Source organism: Bradysia coprophila, unplaced genomic scaffold (genome assembly GCF_014529535.1).
Source record: "Bradysia coprophila strain Holo2 unplaced genomic scaffold, BU_Bcop_v1 contig_137, whole genome shotgun sequence".
Classification (NCBI taxonomy): Eukaryota; Metazoa; Arthropoda; class Insecta; order Diptera; family Sciaridae; genus Bradysia; species Bradysia coprophila.
The window spans coordinates 1,029,892-1,049,391 of NW_023503408.1; the positions used below are offsets into that span (position 1 = coordinate 1,029,892).

A 19,500-nucleotide genomic window follows, 5' to 3' on the forward strand; every position below is an offset into this window, starting at 1 on the left:
AAAATTCCTTGTAAAGTTGTCTGACGCGAGAATCCGTATCAATTTGGTGAAGGTTAGTACGTAGCCATTCCGTCCCGTATGCAATTATAATCACACAAACATGTGAGATAAAAATATATTTTCATTACATTAACTACGAAAATTGTAATTTCGCTTCCCGAACGAGATACGAAAGTTTTAAAATTCAACTCTCAGTAAGCCACGACATCACAAGTGGTGCGAAAGTACTTTCGCCCCCCCCTCCCCCAAACGAAGATGCGAAAGTAAATGACAGCAACAACAGAGGAGCGAACGTACTTTCGGCTCTCAAACGACGATGCGAAAGTAAATGACAGCAACAAAATATGCTCCGTCTGGTGTCGTTGTGATCGCTGTGGTTTTTGTGATAGAAAAGGACGTTGCCAATAATTTATTAATTTTTCTTTTACCGCCCCCTGGACAGTCTCATGTTTCAGCTTATTTCAAATTGCAATTTTCGTAGTTATTGTAATGAAAAGTTGTGTGGATCACATCATGCGATTCACATGGCACGACGTAAAAAAATTCAACCTGTGCGATTGCCGCACTGGCCTTCGGCCACGGGCTGCAAACTTCGCACACGGTTGAATTTTTTTATTTTCGTCCCTTGTCATCCAAATAACCATTATAGTGTGACTTACCAATAAATTAAGATGGAGATTTGACACATGCCATAGCTGCAAGTTGAATTTCTCCAATATTCCTCACAGAATAATTTATGAAGTGAATCAACAGCATGTTTGTAACTGACGTGCTTTAAATCAACACTTTACACGTGGACAAGGTCATCGAAATTCTATTTAGTTAATAAGTTTGACCTGTGACTTCAATGCATGGCAAGTGTTGTTTCGACGAACAGAAATATCGAAACTTTAAACCTTTTGAATAATTTAACAGACTTGGCATAGTCACACTGCACAAACTTTGCGGATAATTTAAGTTAATTACACATTGTATTAGAATCGTTCAATCGTTCTCAATAACACAGTAGACTTGAAAAAGTATGAAAAGTCATAAATTATTGAAGCATTTTTACATGTCAGTACACGTAAAGTGGTTGATTATTCAGGAGTAATAGAATTTCAGGCAATTACCTCGTATCTACGATTCATCGGATAAGCTTCTGCCGGATAGATTTGAAAGCCATCGAGAATGGGGTCAAAGTTAGGGGCCTTTTAGTGTCACTTCCAGAAAATGTTTCAGTACACTACACTGCCCATTTTGCTGGTAGAACCGGTACATGGCAGCCAAATTGTCAGACTTTCGTTAACTTGACCAGGAACGGGTAACGAGTTGACTGAATTCGTCAAAAGTTTGGACCATGAAACAATACTTAACAAATTGTCAGTGAGAGGAGTGGAATGGAAATATAACTGTACAGCAGCACCAAATCGAGGTGGGGCCTGGGAACGTATAGTTCGATCAGTTAAAGAAGGACTGAATACTTTGATCGAATCACAATTACCAGGTTTCGAAGTCCTATCGACAGCTATCTCCAAAGTGGTGAACACCGTCAACAATCGACCGTTGACTTACATATCATCTGACGTTGACGGCTTCAACATCAAGGCAATTACACCGAACGACATTATACCACTTGAGCCAACCACTCTCAATACGATGTCAAAATGGAATACAATTTTCGACCGACACAAACGTGGAAACTGGCACACAAAATCGCGGACGAGTTTTGGTATCGATGGGTGAAGGAATATCGAACATCGCTTATCAAACGAGCAAGATGGCCGGATAGTCGCGACAACCCTCATCTGAAAGTAGGCGATTTGATCCGAATCGTTGACGAAAATGAGATCCGTGGACGTTTTCCCAAAGGAATCGTAACGAAAGTTTTTCCAGACAAAAGAGGCATCGTACGAACGGTCAAAGTGGACACCATCATCGGCAACGACAGTTAGCTAGTTCGGGGGCATTTCGTTTCTAGCGATCCTGTGAGTTCAACAAAAAAAAAATTATGGGATAATTTTAAGCATAATTAGTAGTCAAGTGAGTCAAATAAACACTAATTAAAATTTTTAAGACCGCAGATCAACAAGCTTTTTTTAACAAACAAAATTTTGAACGCCAATATAAAATCAATGGTACAATGTAAACAATCTGTTTCTTCGGCAACTTAACATTATTTTCAACGGTGATTCTATATAAAATGTAAAACCCGCTAAATAAACGCGACACATATATGTCTCGGTGTGTTTGGGACTAAACCTACCTTACCATGGTTGGCCATTCAGCTGAAAGTCAATTTAACGTCATTCGAAAAGAAAAAACAAAATTTGGTGCTTGGTGTACGAAAAGAATTAGAAAGTTTGGGAAATTGGATGAAATATGACTTGGCCTCAATGCATGGAAAGAACGATCCGAAATTTGGTGTGAGTCTAGTTTAGTTTAGTTTAGTTGGATTCGTTTATTGCGTTTGTTTGTTAGCCCCGTACGAAGTACTGGGGGCTTATAAGATTAATATGCCGTTTGTAACATGTTGAATTGGAAGCAGACGGTAAGGGCAAAGCATTTGTCTATGTTCATAGATAACGAATCCGCAATAAAAAAAATGTCCGTCCGTCCGTCCATCCGTCCGTCCGTCCGTCCGTCCGTCCGTCCGTCCGTCCGTCCGTCCGTCCGTCCGTGACCCCTCTAGCTTGAGTAAATCACAACCTTTTTTCAAAATTCTTTTTTTCCCCGATTGGTATCGACAAAAGTAAGGTCAAGTTCGAAAATGGACATGGTAGGGTCGGCCCTTCCAGAGCTAGGGCCCTATAGGTGTTTTTCAGTCTTTCGACGATATCTACCGAAATACGCACGCAATAGCTGCTTGTGATATATCAAATGAAAGGTATTGACGAGTAGAACAAAGTTGCTGAACATTGTTTTTGGGTAAGATGCAACCCGGGCTTGTTGGGAGGGCTCAAAGGTCGTTACTCGGCCCTAAGTGTTTTTTGCACATAAATCGAGTAAATCTCATCCGATTTTGCTAGTTTTTGTTTCATTTGAGAGATAATTGAATGCCGAATAGAATGATGGCAAAAAAAGTTTCAAATTTGGTCTCTTGGACTAAGGCCGCTACTCGGCCCTAAGTGTTTTTTGCACATAAATCGAGTAAATCTCATCCGATTTTGCTAATTTTTGTTTCGTTTGAGAGATAATTGAATACCGAAAAGAATGATGGCGAAAAAAGTTTCAAATTTGGTCCCTTGGACTAAGGCCGCTACTCGGCCCTAAGTGTTTTTTGCACATAAATCGAGTAAATATCATCCGATTTTGCTAGTTTTTGTTCCATTTGAGAGATAATTGAATGCCGAATAGAATGGTGGCGAAAAAAGTTTTAAATTTGGGCACTTGGACTAAGGCCGCTACTCGGCCCTAAGTGTTTTTTGCACATAAATCGAGCAAATCTCATCCGATTTTGCTAGATTTTGTTCCATTTGAGAGATAATTGAATGCCGAATAGAATGATGGCAAAACAAGTTTCAAATTTGGGCCCTTGGACTAAGGCCGCTACTCGGCCCTAAGTGTTTGTTGCACATAAATCGAGTAAATCTCATCCGATTTTGCTAGATTTTGTTCCATTTGAGAGATAATTGAATGCCGAATAGATGGCAAAAAAAGTTTCAAATTTGGGCCCTTGGACTAAGGCCGCTACTCGGCCCTAAGTGTTTTTTGCACATAAATCGAGTAAATCTCATCCGATTTTGCTAATTTTTGTTTCGTTTGAGAGATAATTGAATACCGAAAAGAACGTGGCGAAAAAAGTTTTAAATTTGGTCCCTTGGACTAAGGCCGCTACTCGGCCCCAAGTGTTTGTTGCACATAAATCGAGTAAATATTATCCGATTTTGCTAATTTTTGTTTCATTTGAGAGGTAATTGAATACCCAATGGAAAGTTGGCAAAAAATTTTGGGTTTCTAAAATAATGTCGTGAATTGTTGGTTTTATTTGACAGGTACTTCGTACGGGCTTTCGTAATTGCGCTGTGCGCAATTTTAAAAATGAACACTTTCAGTAAATTTGACCATGCCCAACTTGACTTGCATTTTGGTAACAGACGCATTAGAGGGTTGTAGACGTATTAGGGTTCCGGGCGTATTACGGCTACGGACGTATTATGGTTACGGACGAAATAGGATTACGGGTCGTACGGGGCTAAGTCGCAGCAAACGCTCCGACTGTTCTGATGCCTTGTTTGTTTTTTGAATTTGTTTGTTGGTTCTGTTTGAATGAATTTTTTCTGTTTTTTTGTTGCGCTTGGGTGTTTTCACAGCAGTTTCCCACTTTATTTCCCGATTTTCCATCAGAAGATGAACTTGCTCTTGTAAACTTTCGAAACTCGTTCAACTGAAAGTGTACTGCTGTCTCGTGTAACGGACCAGTGGAAACAACTGAAGATGGTTAGACCCCGCTAACCTCTGACCTCCACTATATCCGGAGGTCGAAACAGCATTTCATCTCCACTTTCGGTTCACGCGATCCTCGGGAAAGGGAAGAGCAATTACGCTCTGTTTGTTTGTTCTGGTGTATTCGTTTGAACTTGATTTTTTCTGCGTATTAGATAACACCACCCCTGGAATTAATGTGTTTTCCAGGTAAAATAAAGTTTTGTACCTTCGGAATATTGAATGTTTATTGATTGACTGAAATGTCATGCGGTGCTCTGGCACCCTTGCCTTCGCCATCTCGTTAGTTGGTGGTGGGTTTCTAATATGTTAATCCATGAGTTTTGGGTAACCATTGTGATCCACTTTGCAAACGTTCTGGTTAAGAACGAAACGACTTGAATCTACACTGGATTCTTCAATCAATAATTCGAACTATAGAACGGGATTCTGTCAACAAAATGTATAAGGACAGAATAAAATCTGTAAACTTTTGGTGGCATTTTGTCTTGTAGAGATTCAACGGCACGTGAATCTGGAACGAAGCTGAACCACGCGTGGGGAAATCAAGTTTCTAACTCTCGAATAAGTGTTCTTGTTCCCTATGTGTTTATGGACAAAAGAAAATATATTCTTAGACCATAATACGGGTAGCAAGTAAAAGACGAAATATTCAAAAATTGAATGTTCGCACAAATTGTTTACGTAAGTACAAGATGAGCCAAATACGATTTATTCTTCTTTTTCTATGCGTCGTTTCTTCATTCGTATGAAGATTTGTATACTGATTTGGCGTTCAAAATTTTGTTTGTTAAAAAAAGCTTGTTGATTCGTGGTCTTAAAAATATTCTAATTAGTGTTTATTTGACACCATTTTGTAATAACCAAGTTTCTATCATTTAAAAAATGTCTTTGAACATGGTTATTGCAAAATGCTGTTATGCTTAAAATTATCCCATAAAAGTTTTGTTGTTAAAATCAATATGGACGCAAATCGTTTTTTTTTACGAAATGCCCCCTAACTACTTTATCATGCCTGCACGTTAGTAAGCAGGCGTGACGCAAGTCCACACTACAAAAAATTCAAAAAAAAATTTTAGGGACTAAGGAACATATATACAGCAACTTTTTGACTTTCCCCCCTTGGCTCGCACGACTCTTAAAGTATGATAATCGTATTCTGGGCGTATTCCCCGAAAATCAATAACACATCCATTACTAAATTACGAAATTAAATACATCGTTATAGATCGATTTTTCATTAAATCGTAATTGATTTTCTCCATACAAATCTATAACGCCAGTTCTTTCCGTGTAGATTGACCACTCCCTTTTACTATCCGCTTTATTATACTTCTAGTAACCAATGTCACTCGTGTCAAATAATTCGACTCTATAGACTCTGAAAACCTCATCTTGTGGAGGTGAAGCTGCCGTCAGTGTTGGCTTTTGCGGAGCACTTGTGGCTTGCTGCGAACTGGAATCGACTGATAGTAGCGATGGTATGCGCGGTCATCGACTAGATGTACCTTCATTTGCCACAAAATTACGTAAAAATTGTGTCCCCGACATAAAAAACGAAATATTTGATACTGTGAGAATTAGTGGGCAAATTAGCACAAAGAATTCGAATTTTGTACCACACAAATCTATTGAATTTAAAGAAAATAAATAAATTTAGAACGATTACCTTGGGGATGAAGTTGGAAACTTTCAGAGACCGGAAGAAAAGTGATTTATTCCAATGGATTGAAAAATATGTAGAAGGTTTTCGTGAAAAGGTATTTTCGAATTCGCACAATTTTGACACAATTCATAAAAAATACTTAAAAGTTGAGACCTTTTCTCTTCTCCTAAGCCACACTCGAAAAAAAATATTTGCACAGTAAATTAATGATAAATTGACACAAATATTGAACAAGAATAGACCGGCTGAAGCCTGGTGAGGTCTTTTTCATTTTTTTCAATTTCTGTTTACTACTAGCTTGGTACTCATTCAAGTACCACTTTGGTATTCAACTACCAAATTTTGGAATTATGAATAGGCAAGCAAGCCGATTAATTTCATCAGTCGGTGTGCAGCTCTCAAACAGTAAACATATCTACAACATCCGTATTAGTAAACTACCATGTTGGTAGTCAACTACCACTTTGGTAGTCAACTACCACTTTGGTAGTCAGTCAACTACCACTTTGGTAGTCAGTCAACTACCACTTTGGTAGTCAGTCAACTACCACTTTGGTAGTCAGTCAACTACCACTTTGGTAGTCAGTCAACTACCACTTTGGTAGTCAGTCAACTACCACTTTGGTAGTCAGTCAACTACCACTTTGGTAGTCAGTCAACTACCACTTTGGTAGTCATTCAACTACCACTTTGGTAGTCAGTCAACTACCACTTTGGTAGTCAGTCAACTACCACTTTGGTAGTCAGTCAACTACCACTTTGGTAGTCAGTCAACTACCACTTTGGTAGTCAGTCAACTACCACTTTGGTAGTCAGTCAACTACCACTTTGGTAGTCAGTCAACTACCACTTTGGTAGTCAGTCAACTACCACTTTGGTAGTCAGTCAACTACCACTTTGGTAGTCAGTCAACTACCACTTTGGTAGTCAGTCAACTACCACTTTGGTAGTCAGTCAACTACCACTTTGGTAGTCAACTACCAAATACTCGATTTATAAATAGACCAGCAGGCCGAATAATTTCGTCAGTCGGTGTGCGTCTCTCGAGTAAGAAACATCTTTGCTGCTATATAGTTTGGGGGTCTAACTACCAACAACTACCAAATTGCAATGTCTGCTATGAGCGATTGGTTACCAGATAACAAATAATAATTGATTTGCCTGGTGTTGGTTTGCTCATAGTAGCATTGCAATTTACAACCGAGGTAGTCAACTACCAAATATTTGAGTTATAAAAAGGCAAGCAGGCCGAATAATTTCGTCAGTCGGTGTGCGTCTCTCGAGTAAGAAACATCTTTGCTGCTAAATATTTTGGGGGTCCAACTACCAACAACTACCAAACTTTCAAATTGCAATGTCTGCTATGAGCGATTGGTTACCAGATAACAAATAATAATTGATTTGCCTGGAGTTGGTTTGTTCATAGTAGCATTGCAATTTTAACTTTTATCAATGACATTTTATTTGTGACACAGACGGACGGACAGACGGACGGACGGACGGACGGACGGACGGACGGACAGACGGACAGACGGACGGACGGACGGACGGACAGACGGACGGACGGACGGACGGACAGACGGACGGACGGACGGACGGACAGATGAAGTGCCCACAATAGGTCTTTTTTTCCTATGGAAAAAAGACCTAATAAAAACAAAACTTTTCATTCGCGATACTGGATTTGTAAAATACTAAACTGACAGCTATACCAAAAATGTCAACGCCTACATGTGTTGGTGTAAAATTCTACCGCACGAATTATCTGTCTAGGAATAATTCGTCTAAGCAAAAAAACAGATGCAACGTCCGAAGTTTCGGAATATTTGGGTAATAAACTCATTACTGATTGACTGTAGATTTACTGTAAACAGTGAACCAAAAATACGAAAATTCATTTGGTTGAGCAATCTCGGAAATTTGTAATGAAATGAAAGAAAAAATTGGAAAAGATTTGTCATACACTCAGGTACTTCTTCTTCTTCTTCTTTTTCAGCCTGTTTCTATCCACTGCTGGATGTAGGCCTCTCCAACTTCTTTCCATTTCGTACGATCCATTGCCATTTGCTGCCAGTTTGTACCTGCAATATTCTTAATTCCGTTTGTCCATCTCTCTGGTGGTCTACCTATAGCTCGTCTTTTATATGGTCGCCAGTTCATGATCTTTTTGGTCCAACGTTCGTCTGTCCTTCTTGCAATATGTCCCGCCCAGCTCCATTTCAGAGATGCTATTCTTTCCATGACATCAACGACCCTGGTTTGTTGTCGAATCCATTTATTCGTCATTCTGTCTCTGAGTGTTATTCCGAGCATACTCCGTTCCATGGCTCTTTGTGTCACTCTCAATTTATCTTCGGATGCTTTTGTTAAAGTTAACGTTTCCGCTCCATAAGTGAGCACTGGAAGGACACAAGTGTCGAAAACTTTGCGTTTCAGACTATTATTCATTTTGCTTTTGAAAATTAGTCTGAGTTTTCCGAACGCTGCCCATGCAAGACCAATCCTACGTCTTATTTCTGCAGTTTGGTTGTCCAGACCTAACTTCAGTTTATGTCCTAGATATACATAGCTGTCGACTCGTTCAATGACAGTGTCACCAATTTTGATTTCTCTATCGTCCCCGATGTTGGTCATGACTTTTGTTTTCGATAAGTTCATCTTGAGGCCAACTTTGCTCGCCTCTTCACTTAACTGTTGTAGCATAAGCTGAGCCTGACCTAGATTCGCTGCTATCGGTACAATGTCATCAGCGAAGCGGAGATTGCTCAGGTACTCTCCATTTATCTTTATTCCCATTTTACTCCAGTTTAACTTCCTAAAAATACTCTGCAGAATCGCCGTGAATAATTTCGGTGAAATGGTGTCACCCTGCCTTACACCTCGGCCAATTCTGAATTTCTCCGTGCTCTTATGAAGTTTTATACATGAAGTAGCACTTTTGTACACATATCGAATTGTGTTGGAGTACCTTGAGTCTACTCTACATTCGTCTAATGCGTCCAATATCGACCATGTTTCCACTGAATCGAAAGCTTTTTCGAAGTCTATGAATAGCAAGACTATGTCGATGTTGTATTCACGACACTTCTCAATAAGCGTTCTCATCACCCTCAGGTACTCAGGTACGTTGGTCCTAATGTAATATTAGGAGGCTAATGAGTTTATTACCCGACGATTCCCAAACTTCGGACGGTTCATTTGGTTTTGTTGTTGTGGTGGAAAATGAAAGTACATATAGTCGCCGATTGCGCAGAGTGGCCAAAGAAGGGATTAAGGGTAATAAAACTTTAATATTTGAGAGGTATTGCATTTCTTTCCAATCTTTGTATTTTTAGCCCCGTACGAAGTACAAAGATAAGATTATCTTATAAGATTACGATGCCGTGTGTAATTGATGGAATTCGAAGCAGACGGTAAGGGCAAAGAGTTTGCCTATGTTCATAGATGACGAATCCGAAATAAAAATTTTGTCTGTCCGTCTGTCCGTCACGTCGATATCTTGAGTAAATCAAATCCGATTTCAAAAAAAAAAATTCCCCTGAAAGATAGTCGAAATATTGAGGCTAAGTTCGAAGATGGGCATATTCGGGTCGGCCCTTCGTGAGTTAGGGCCACCTAAGTGATTTAAGGTCTTTTGGTGATATTTATGGCAAAACAAACGATGGAAATGTAATACCAATCCAGGAACAAAAAGTTTTTTAAAATCGGGTGTGTGGACCGTGAGTTAGCGCCTTAGAAGTGAAATGCTACTAGGGCCCCATGTGTATTTTACATACAACTCGCGTAAATTTCATCCGTTTGTCGTAATTTTTGTTTAATTTGGAAGGTAATCGAAGGCCGAATAGAATGTAGTTGAAAAAAAAAATTAAATTTGGGTCCTCGGACTAAGGCTGGCACTAGGGCCCTATGTGTATTTATACTCAATAAATTAAAATTTTAGGGCGATTTGAAATTTTTGTTTCATTTGAAAGGAACGTCGTACGGGGCTTCGTAATTGCGCTATGCGCAATTTCTAAGATGTACACATTCCATAATAATTTTACTTTAACTACACAAACCGGCGCAATAGGCTTACGGTCAAAGTAGGGTGACAGACGCTTTAGGGTCACGTACGCAATAGATATACGGGTTTGTACGGGGCTCAGTCGCAGCAAACGCTCCGACTGTTCTGATGGCTCGTTTAGTTAATCCTTAAGTGCATTCCATGGTAGCGGAATGGATATCGCAACAGTAACACAACTAACCTAGGTATGCAGAGTCCTTAGTACAGCTTAACCTCTTGCGAAGAAAAAAATCTCCAATCTCCACCTAATTGTCAAATATCTAAACAATTAAAAGTCTCGAAGAAATTGTGTACAAGGATGGTGACCATGCAAGTGTATTCGATAGCGAATCGGAGATTAAGCAAAGTGACTCTCAGCGTGAAAGTAGTTATAGCACGAGTGGCAACGACGGTGACTTTGAACTTGAAAACACTGCAAAAAAAACGCAGAATACACAGTGCTGAAAGGGAAAAATTTGCAAGAGATGGAACATCAAATGGCATCCTGGTGAACAATTGAAGGCATTCGAAATGCATAGTCGTACTTGAAGAAGGAGCATATGGACGAGTTCTAAGAGTTAAGAATGTTAGCACCGGTAAACTTCCAACGCTGAAGGTGGTCAGAAACGAGCAGGTGAAACGTAAATAATCGCGCTTAAAGTCAGCGCATGCAGAGATCCACACTGCAAAAGTTTTTGCATAAATATGTGTGGGACTTGAGGATATCAATTCCACAAGAGAAACATGTGTACTCGATGAGAGTTCAGAATGATATGATTTTATTTAGAATAAGCAACCGTATTTATAGGCACAAAATATTTACAAATGAATACTAGAACGCCACATATGCTTAGTTGGTTCAACTGTTGCTGGCACGTGTGCATTGCCTCTACCTCTATACCACTCTAAACCTAGGAGAACCGGAGTCGGGATCTGTACAGTATTCGCCTTTATCGCGATTCGAATCTAATTAATTGCTGGGTCCTAAACCGAATGTCACTATTGATTGCTGCCATCTGTTGGTATATATAAGATTTGTATTCTAGTTTTTGTCTATTTAAGCGCGAACAACTAAGTGTTCGTCCTCTTTGTTATTACACTGTAGCCGATGGCTGCAGTTCATCGTTAAATAAATGTATAAAAGAATAAGAAGGTCTTTTAGTATAAGGCGGAATACCATTTCTGTTCATGGTCCTTCGTTTCGCCATCTAAAAAGTAACCGGTGAAGTGAAGTGAAATAATAATACAGACCACTAACGGCGACAGTGATACGTTCCGGCCTCGATTAAATTAAATTAAAACGGTGACAGTGATTAACGTTCCGGCCAAAACTCAAAACTAAATTAAATCTAATGGCGACTGTGATGCGTTCCGGCCAAATAAATTCAATTAAATCTAACGGTGACAGTGATTAGCGTTCCGGCCACTAGATAAAAATAAAAAATCCTCTAATCTCCTCTACGGGTTTAACCGTTCTACCAATATGATTTCGACACCCAACGTCTTTCAAACTATTTTCATCGTGGTGAAAGGTTTTGCAATTCCAGTGTACATAGGCATCGACAACCTGTAAAAGCAAATTCAAGCATCCAGCATCAGACCGGTAACATTCCACATAAATCATTGGATGTTATGTGCCCTATCGAAATTTGCACAGTTGTCGTTTGGTTTCCATCGATACATTACGATGTCAGCAAACAACGTCAAAGTTTCACTAAAATTAATTAAATTGATCACTCAAGTGTTTCGGGCTGGTTTAAACCGGGGTCGACTCGGCCAGTTGTTACTGCGGGTGGTTAATTTATTTTTATGAGTACCGACAGAATCGCGACGGCAAAGCAAGATCACCGAGTTGGTGGAAATTTCCAGTTGAAATTCGTCGAAGAAAAGTTGTTGTGCGCAGAACAGAAATGGTATTCCGCCTTATACTAAAAGACCTTCTTATTCTTTTATACATTTATTTAACGATGAACTGCAGCCATCGGCTACAGTGTAATAACAAAGAGGACGAACACTTAGTTGTTCGCGCTTAAATAGACAAAAACTAGAATACAAATCTTATATATACCAACAGATGGCAGCAATCAATAGTGACATTCGGTTTAGGACCCAGCAATTAATTAGATTCGAATCGCGATAAAGGCGAATACTGTACAGGATCTGACTGACTTTTTTGAAAATAGTTGAAAAATGTGAGTTAGTGGAATCTCTGTGAATCCGTCCTTATAACTGCAACACGATCGTTCGCGAAATTAACGTTAAGTGTTTCTCCAGCGCCATTCGTGTCTGTGCTTAAGACGAATCTACACATGGCTAAATTCTTGCCGACTTTTCGGGGCAAAATTGTTATTATTTTGATGATAATTTTGGACTCGCATTCTTTTTGGAAAATGTTTGGTGTTAAAATGTGTTAGCTTTCAGGAAAAATTTAAATGCTTGTGGCGATGTTTTGGAACAACGTACACAGAAATTGAAAGTGCGAAACAATTTGCTACAAAAGTTTGCTGGTGCAAATTGGGGCGCTAATGGTAATATGTTGAGAGCAGCAGTCTCATTGGTGTACTCTTCTGCTGAATATGCGACACCTGTTTGGTATAAAAGCTGTCATGTTGACAAAATTGATATCCAACTAAATGTCGCCATGCGAACAGTAACTGGTACAGTCGACTCCACCTCTGTGCCATGGCTTCATGTAATGTCGAATATAGAACCACCTCAAATCAGACGAAAATTGGCTGCACACAATGAATGGAAGAAATGTATGGACGAAACCAATTCGTTCTATTAGAATTAATCGGTCTCGACTAGAAACTCGAACCTACGACTCAAAGTAACATTCGTCCGAGCTACTACAGCTCAAATCGGAAGTATCAAGCTTAAGGGATCAACTTCAATCTGTCAAATCTCACGATCTTCTTTTGGAAACCGGTACCTCAGCCGAACAAGAAAGCATCAACTCGAACATCATAATTAGATGTATTGATCTAGAGCAACAAGCAAGTCACGATACGCTGTTGGAGAAATTCGATCGCATTTGGGTATATCGGTGACTTTGAAGCTGCCGACATTGACATTCTGCAATCTAAAACCAGAACGGATCATTGATTCACACATTTCACACATGTGTTTCCATGAAGACATTTTATTTTTCATTTTTCGTTGTGGACACATTTCGCACTTTCGCAGAGGGTAGGAATATATAAATTTCCCACCATGTAATTGATCGTTATCGCAGGGCGATTCTGCAGAGTGTTTTTAGGAAGTTAAACTGGAGTAAAATGGGAATAAAGATAAATGGAGAGTACCTGACATTGTACCGATAGCAGCGAATCTAGGTCAGGCTCTAGCATCTCTAGCATCTCTAAAATGGAACTGGGCAGGACATATGCAAGAAGGACAGACGAACGTTGGACCAAAAAGATCATGAACTGGCGACCATATAAAAGACGAGCTATAGGTAGACCACCAGAGAGATGGACAAACGGAATTAAGAATATTGCAGGTACAAACTGGCAGGAAATGGCAATGGATCGTACGACATGGAAAGAAGTTGGAGAGGCCTACATCCAGCAGTGGATAGAAACAGGCTGAAAAAGAAGAAGAAGCAGGGGGTAAACAGCCGAATAATAGCCAATTTTCGCATGGGGCAGGTAATAAAATAAATTGTGGAAATATAAAGTATAATTAAGAAACTGACACTTACATGAGTGACGGGGTATGCCACGAAGTGGCCTTGCTTGTCATGAATCTCATTAAATAAGTTCATTGTTAATTTAGCAACAAAATTCTGCATCAAAACAGTTAAAATAGCCGTTGCCGTAGAATGTTAAGAGTGTAATGACCACATGACCGAACAACACGCTGATTAAAAAGTTAAGTAAATTATATCTGAAACTTTATTATCCATTCAAAAAATCAGAGAACCTTTTGTTTTGCCTGAATATTGTAGATATTGTAAATGATATAAAATGGCAACTGGTACGTGTATACTATCACGCATGTTTAACACTAATGCGTTTTCCTTCAAATACAGATCCGTTTAGTGCTTTAAGTGCAGCGTCCGCTTCTTTTTTTGTAGACATGATAACAAAAGCAGAGCCTGAGCCACGATTAATAATAACGTCCTGTACGTTACCAAAGGTTGCGAAAAGGTCTGTGAGCGAGCGGTCAGTAGTCGTCGATGCCAAACCACTCACAGCGAGTTTTGATGATGCCGCTCGTACACTGATGCACTGTTAAGCGAATTATATTTATTTGAGTGCCCAATATGTTCACTAACTATCACTATACCTGTACAGTAACAATTGCTACAAACAAGGTTATCCAACACTTCATAGTTACAGATTGTAATCGAATGAATGACGGTTCTCAACTGAATAATTCTGCAAGCGAAACATCTCTTATAAAGCAACTTCACCCATTCATAGATGTATGTTTTCAGTATGTGAAGGTTATTTTGTTATTCAATTGACTGTAAGTCAGGGTCTTATGCCATAAAATACTCTAAAATGTTTGTTCCAAATGTAATACAGCGATGAACTCTCACAATGACCGTATTTTTCTAAATCTGTTATTTTTCCAACTTCTCTCATTTGTCCATAAGGAATATATAGAGAAATGAGAGAAGTAAGAGAAATGAGAAATTTAGAAAAAGACGGTCATTATGAGTGTTCATCGCTGTATGAAATGTTATGCAAAACTGAATTGTTTGTCCCAATATTTTGCTTGTAAACACGTTCACTTGAGTAATTATCAACGAATTTCTAATTTTTTTATCGACGCAGAATTAAATTCCTGAGGTTCAGCTCGAATATGGGCTATGTGGGATTAAGAATCTAGAAGCTTTTCCTTAAAACCATATTTTAAACTGTTGGAAATTCAAGCAATCGAAAAAGATTACTTTGATGTTTGAGTTTGTCGGTTAGTTATATCTAGATATATATACCAAAGCATGTTAGGGTGGTTCAAATTTCCCTGAAGGCGAGGAAATCGAAAATTGTTATTGAAAAATGGACAAAAATGACATTTTAAAAATGTTTAAAGACGTAAATTTTGTGTTTCTATGTATTTCTTACAATTTCAAAGCAATCTAAACAAGAAAGCAAAAGAAAAAAAATTTGACCAAAAAATCGGTCTAAGAATCCTATGCAAAACCATGCATTTTTTCATGAAAAATGAATGTGGCGCCTACACTTTGCAAAATACAATTATGTTTTCTTCGGAAAAATTGTAGCAAATGACATAGAGAACAATATTACCAAAAAAATTTTTACTTTGGAACATGTTTAAGAAATTATTTAACTTTAACCTTAAATTTAAAACATCAATTTGAAGAAAAGTCGGAAAAGTCTTAAACGATTTGGAAAATTCGGAAAATCTAACTGCGCCAAAAAAAACTATGAACCTTTACCTTTAAAATGAGCTATCGCACGCATCTCTCTGTTTCACACAGCCCTGTCAATAATTCAACAAAGCCACCTCTGCACTTAAACTTTGAAGGGGTGTGGAGGGGAAGGGTGAGGTGGAATTTTTTGTCTCTTCTTCAGAAAACTATATCTTCGATGTCCCCAACAACCTCCAATCACTCGTTTGCTGGAACTCGCTCGGTAAAGATTCATTGCGTTATCGACTTCGCGGTTTTCGCGTTTGGAAGATATAGAGGATACAAATTGCAACCAAATAACATAACAGAAAATCAAACCAAACTTCCAAAACAACTGACATCAGTCAAAAACACTCAAAGAGTAAAAGTTATGCAAGTCCCTGGGCATACTTACAAAACAACTGATATCGCTGTAGGTGAAGCACTCTGCGTTTGTAATTTTTGCGTACAAGCGCAGAATGCGTCACCTACAGCGATATCAGTTGTCAAAAGACTTTTGATGGCCTGCTTGAGTCATTGACATATTAGTGTGTTAAATCTTAAAAATTTTTATGAATACAGCACAGCATATGAAAAAAAAAATTGGAGGTTTTGGTATCAGTGATTTGTGATGATTCGGAACTTTAAGAATAAGATTGTTTAAAAAATATATTCATAAAATTGACAGTCAAGCGACCTGACCCGCCCAAAAAGTGGGGCCTAGTGTAGATTGTGTCAGTTTCAAATTGTATTTGTATTAGGTACAGAAATCGAGTTCACAGGTAAATGCGTCACTTCTGCCTACAGCAGGTACATAAATCGAGATCACAAGGAAATGAGAGTTACTTGTTTTCCTAGTAGGTGCAGAAATATATTTCTTGTACCTAGCAAGTACAATCTTTTTGAATATTGAGGTCGATAAAGTAGAAAAGTTATGCAAAGTTTCCCATTCTTTTTTCAGTTTCTTCAACCCACAACCCGCCTAAACGCAAGTAAAATTTGGTAAATATGCCATTCAAAAATCAAGTACTTCAATGTCTACGAAGCAAACGTAAATTCAACATGTGAAATTTGTGAAAGGGGAGACAAGTTTCAAACGTTTTTTTTACGTAAGTGTATTAATGGATTGGTAGAAATTAAATTGTACGACCAGAAACGTTTTTTTTTTGGAATTTCTAAAACATACATATTCTTTCGTCCGACTGTACTGACGGCTTGTTTTTTCTGACCCCATTCGAAACGGGTGTACACAGACACGATTTTTTTTCTGACCCCGTTCGAACCAGGTGTACACAGACACAAATTTTTTTTTGACCCCATTCGAACCAGGTGTACACAGAAACAATTTTTAGACCCGTACGAAGTACTGGGGTCTTATAGGTTTACGCATACGTTTGTAGCACGTCGAATTGGACTCCGTGAGTAGGGGTAAACCTATTGTAGTTGTCCAGAGATGCCGAATCCGCAAAAAAAATCATGTCCGTCTGTCCGTCTGTCTGTGGGTTCTCTAACTTGAGTAAAACGCATCCGATTTTGAAAATTCTTTTTTTTCCCGTTTGGTAATGTCAAAAGACAGGCTAAGTTCGAAGATGAGTGGTTTTGGATCGACCCCTCCCGAGCTGTGGCCCAATAAGTGCTTTACGGTTTTTCAAAGATGTCTCCGGACATTTAAACGTTACACTTTGAAGTGATACGTCAAAGAAAAGGTATTTACAATACCGATCGACAAAAAAAAAGTTTATGGAAATCGGATGACCGACTCGTGAGTTAGACCCCTTGGTGTGAAACAGGCACAGGGCGGCAAGCAGTTTTTGCTTGTAGGTCGGCCACATTTGAACATATTTCGTCTGTTTTAGATTTATTAGATAGGTATTGACCGTACCAATCAGGGAAAAAAAGTTTTTGAAACTATGTTCTCCGGAGCGTGAGCTAGGTCTCTTGGAGTGAGCTCTTATCTGGCTACTCGGCCGTACAGTGAACGTGGAGTATTTTGTCAATATCTCGAGTAAGTTTTGACCGAATTTCATGATTTTTTTTGTTTGAAAGGTATTAACGAATGTAAAGCGTCGGTAAAATTTCCGGTCTCCTAACAAAATGGCTGCCGGTGGCCATATTGGATTTTAATATTTCTTCTTCAGAAAACTATATCTTCGATGTCCCCAACAACCTCCAATCACTCGTTTGCTGGAATTCGCTCGGTAAAGATTCATTGCGTTATCGACTTCGCGGTTTTCGCGTTTGGAAGATATAGAGGATACAAATTGCAACCAAATAACATAACAGAAAATCAAACCAAACTTCCAAAACAACTGATATCAGTCAAAAACACTCAAAGAGTAAAAGTGATGCAAATCCCTGGACATACTTACAAAACAACTGATATCGCTGTAGGTGAAGCACTCTGCGTTTGTAATTTTTGCGTACAAGCACAGAAAGCGACACCTACTGCGATATCAGTTGTTTTAAAAGTATGCACAGGGACTTGCGTCACTTTTACTCTTTGAGTGTTTTTGACTGATTGAGAACACAAAAGACTTTTGATGGCCTGCTTGAGTCATTGACATATTAGTGTGTTAAATCTTAAAATTTTTTATGAATACAGCACATCATATGAAAAAAAAATTGGAGGTTTTGGTATCAGTGATTTGTGATGATTCGGAACTTTAAGAATAAGATTGTTTAAAAAATATATTCATAAAATTGACAGTCAAGGGACCTGACCCGCCCAAAAAGTGGGGCCTAGTGTAGATTGTGTCAGTTTCAAATTGTATTTGTATTAGGTACAGAAATTGAGATCACAAGTAAATGCGTCACTTCTGCCTACAGCTGGTACAGAAATCGAGATCACAAGGAAATGAGAGTTACTTGTTTTCCTAGTAGGGCAGGCATAGGGCAGGCAACAAAATAAATTGTAGAAATATAATTAAGAGACTGACGATATAATACCATTACACTACTATGATTTCAATTAAGTAATTTTTTTATTATATGCAAAATAGAGTGGTAGAATTTGGTAGAATTAGTATCTTCATTCATCGAAGCCTGTGCAACATAACGCCACAAATTGTAACCGACCTCGTCACTACTGAACTTCATCATTTCCTCGTCGCTCGAATTCCTTCAATAGACACAAATGAGGCAATTCCGTACAACAGACCTCGTCTTCGACGCACTAGAAAAAACTTGTCTGAATCTGCCCAACTGTCAAGTCAACGTAACGAAAAATCAAAAGGAAACGAATTTGCTCGAAACGCATGGATACGGTCTATTAAATGCCATTGATAGAGATGTCATCACCCGCCGAGCATCTGGAACAATTCTGGATCTTGTAGCCACCACCTTGTTACACTTCCGGTACAAAGACTCAATTGTTCGTCAACAATCGTCCCATCATGCCATTGTCTACACTTCGGTATATACAAACCATGCATGAGCAACGAGTCCAACATTGACTGCGGCAATGATTTGAATCGGAATCGAGCACAGATTTACATCGACAGAGCAATTTTCGTGAAGGTAACAAATGACAGGCTTAAAGCCGAATTCTATGCAAAGAAAATTGAAAGTACCGCTGGCGACAGCCGTACAATGTGGAAGGTCTACAAGGAAATATTGTTTAATCAACATCAGCAATAGAATGATACAACCATTATAGCGTGCCGATTACATCGTCTCGTTATCTCTTATATAAAACACAAACGCATCAAATAAATTCGTAGTTTAAAGTAGGGAAATGTGTATTATACAAATATCTAAAGAAAATAAGGAAAATTCAAATTAAGCTCAATCGAAACTCTACATCAACACCGACATCTACCGGCTGGCGCATCAAGGAATCATCGAAGTATTCGAAAATGAAGAAAGTTCGAGTAATGGAAGTGACGATTGTCAAAGTATTTTCTCAGCTTATCAAAAGACGGTCTCTCTTTCTCTTTTTCGTGCCGGCTATATCCAACCATATTGTCCAAAAATAATTTACACAAATTTGACATAAAGGCCATTTCA

At 38.7% G+C, this 19,500-nt stretch overlaps 2 long non-coding RNA genes across 2 annotated transcripts; one reads left to right on the plus strand and one right to left on the minus strand.

Annotated features, from left to right (window-relative positions):
- The first annotated feature begins 1,982 nt into the window (after nucleotides 1-1,982).
- LOC119073122 lies at nucleotides 1,983-2,199 on the plus strand. The gene is made up of 2 exons (XR_005087003.1): nucleotides 1,983-2,017; nucleotides 2,064-2,199. It is a non-coding gene; the product is annotated as an uncharacterized LOC119073122 (long non-coding RNA).
- Nucleotides 2,200-14,011: 11,812 nt separating this feature from the next.
- On the minus strand, nucleotides 14,012-14,523 carry LOC119073120. The gene is made up of 2 exons (XR_005087002.1): nucleotides 14,424-14,523; nucleotides 14,012-14,365 (listed from the first exon to the last, which is right to left on the minus strand). It is a non-coding gene; the product is annotated as an uncharacterized LOC119073120 (long non-coding RNA).
- Between the last annotated feature and the right edge of the window lie 4,977 nt (nucleotides 14,524-19,500).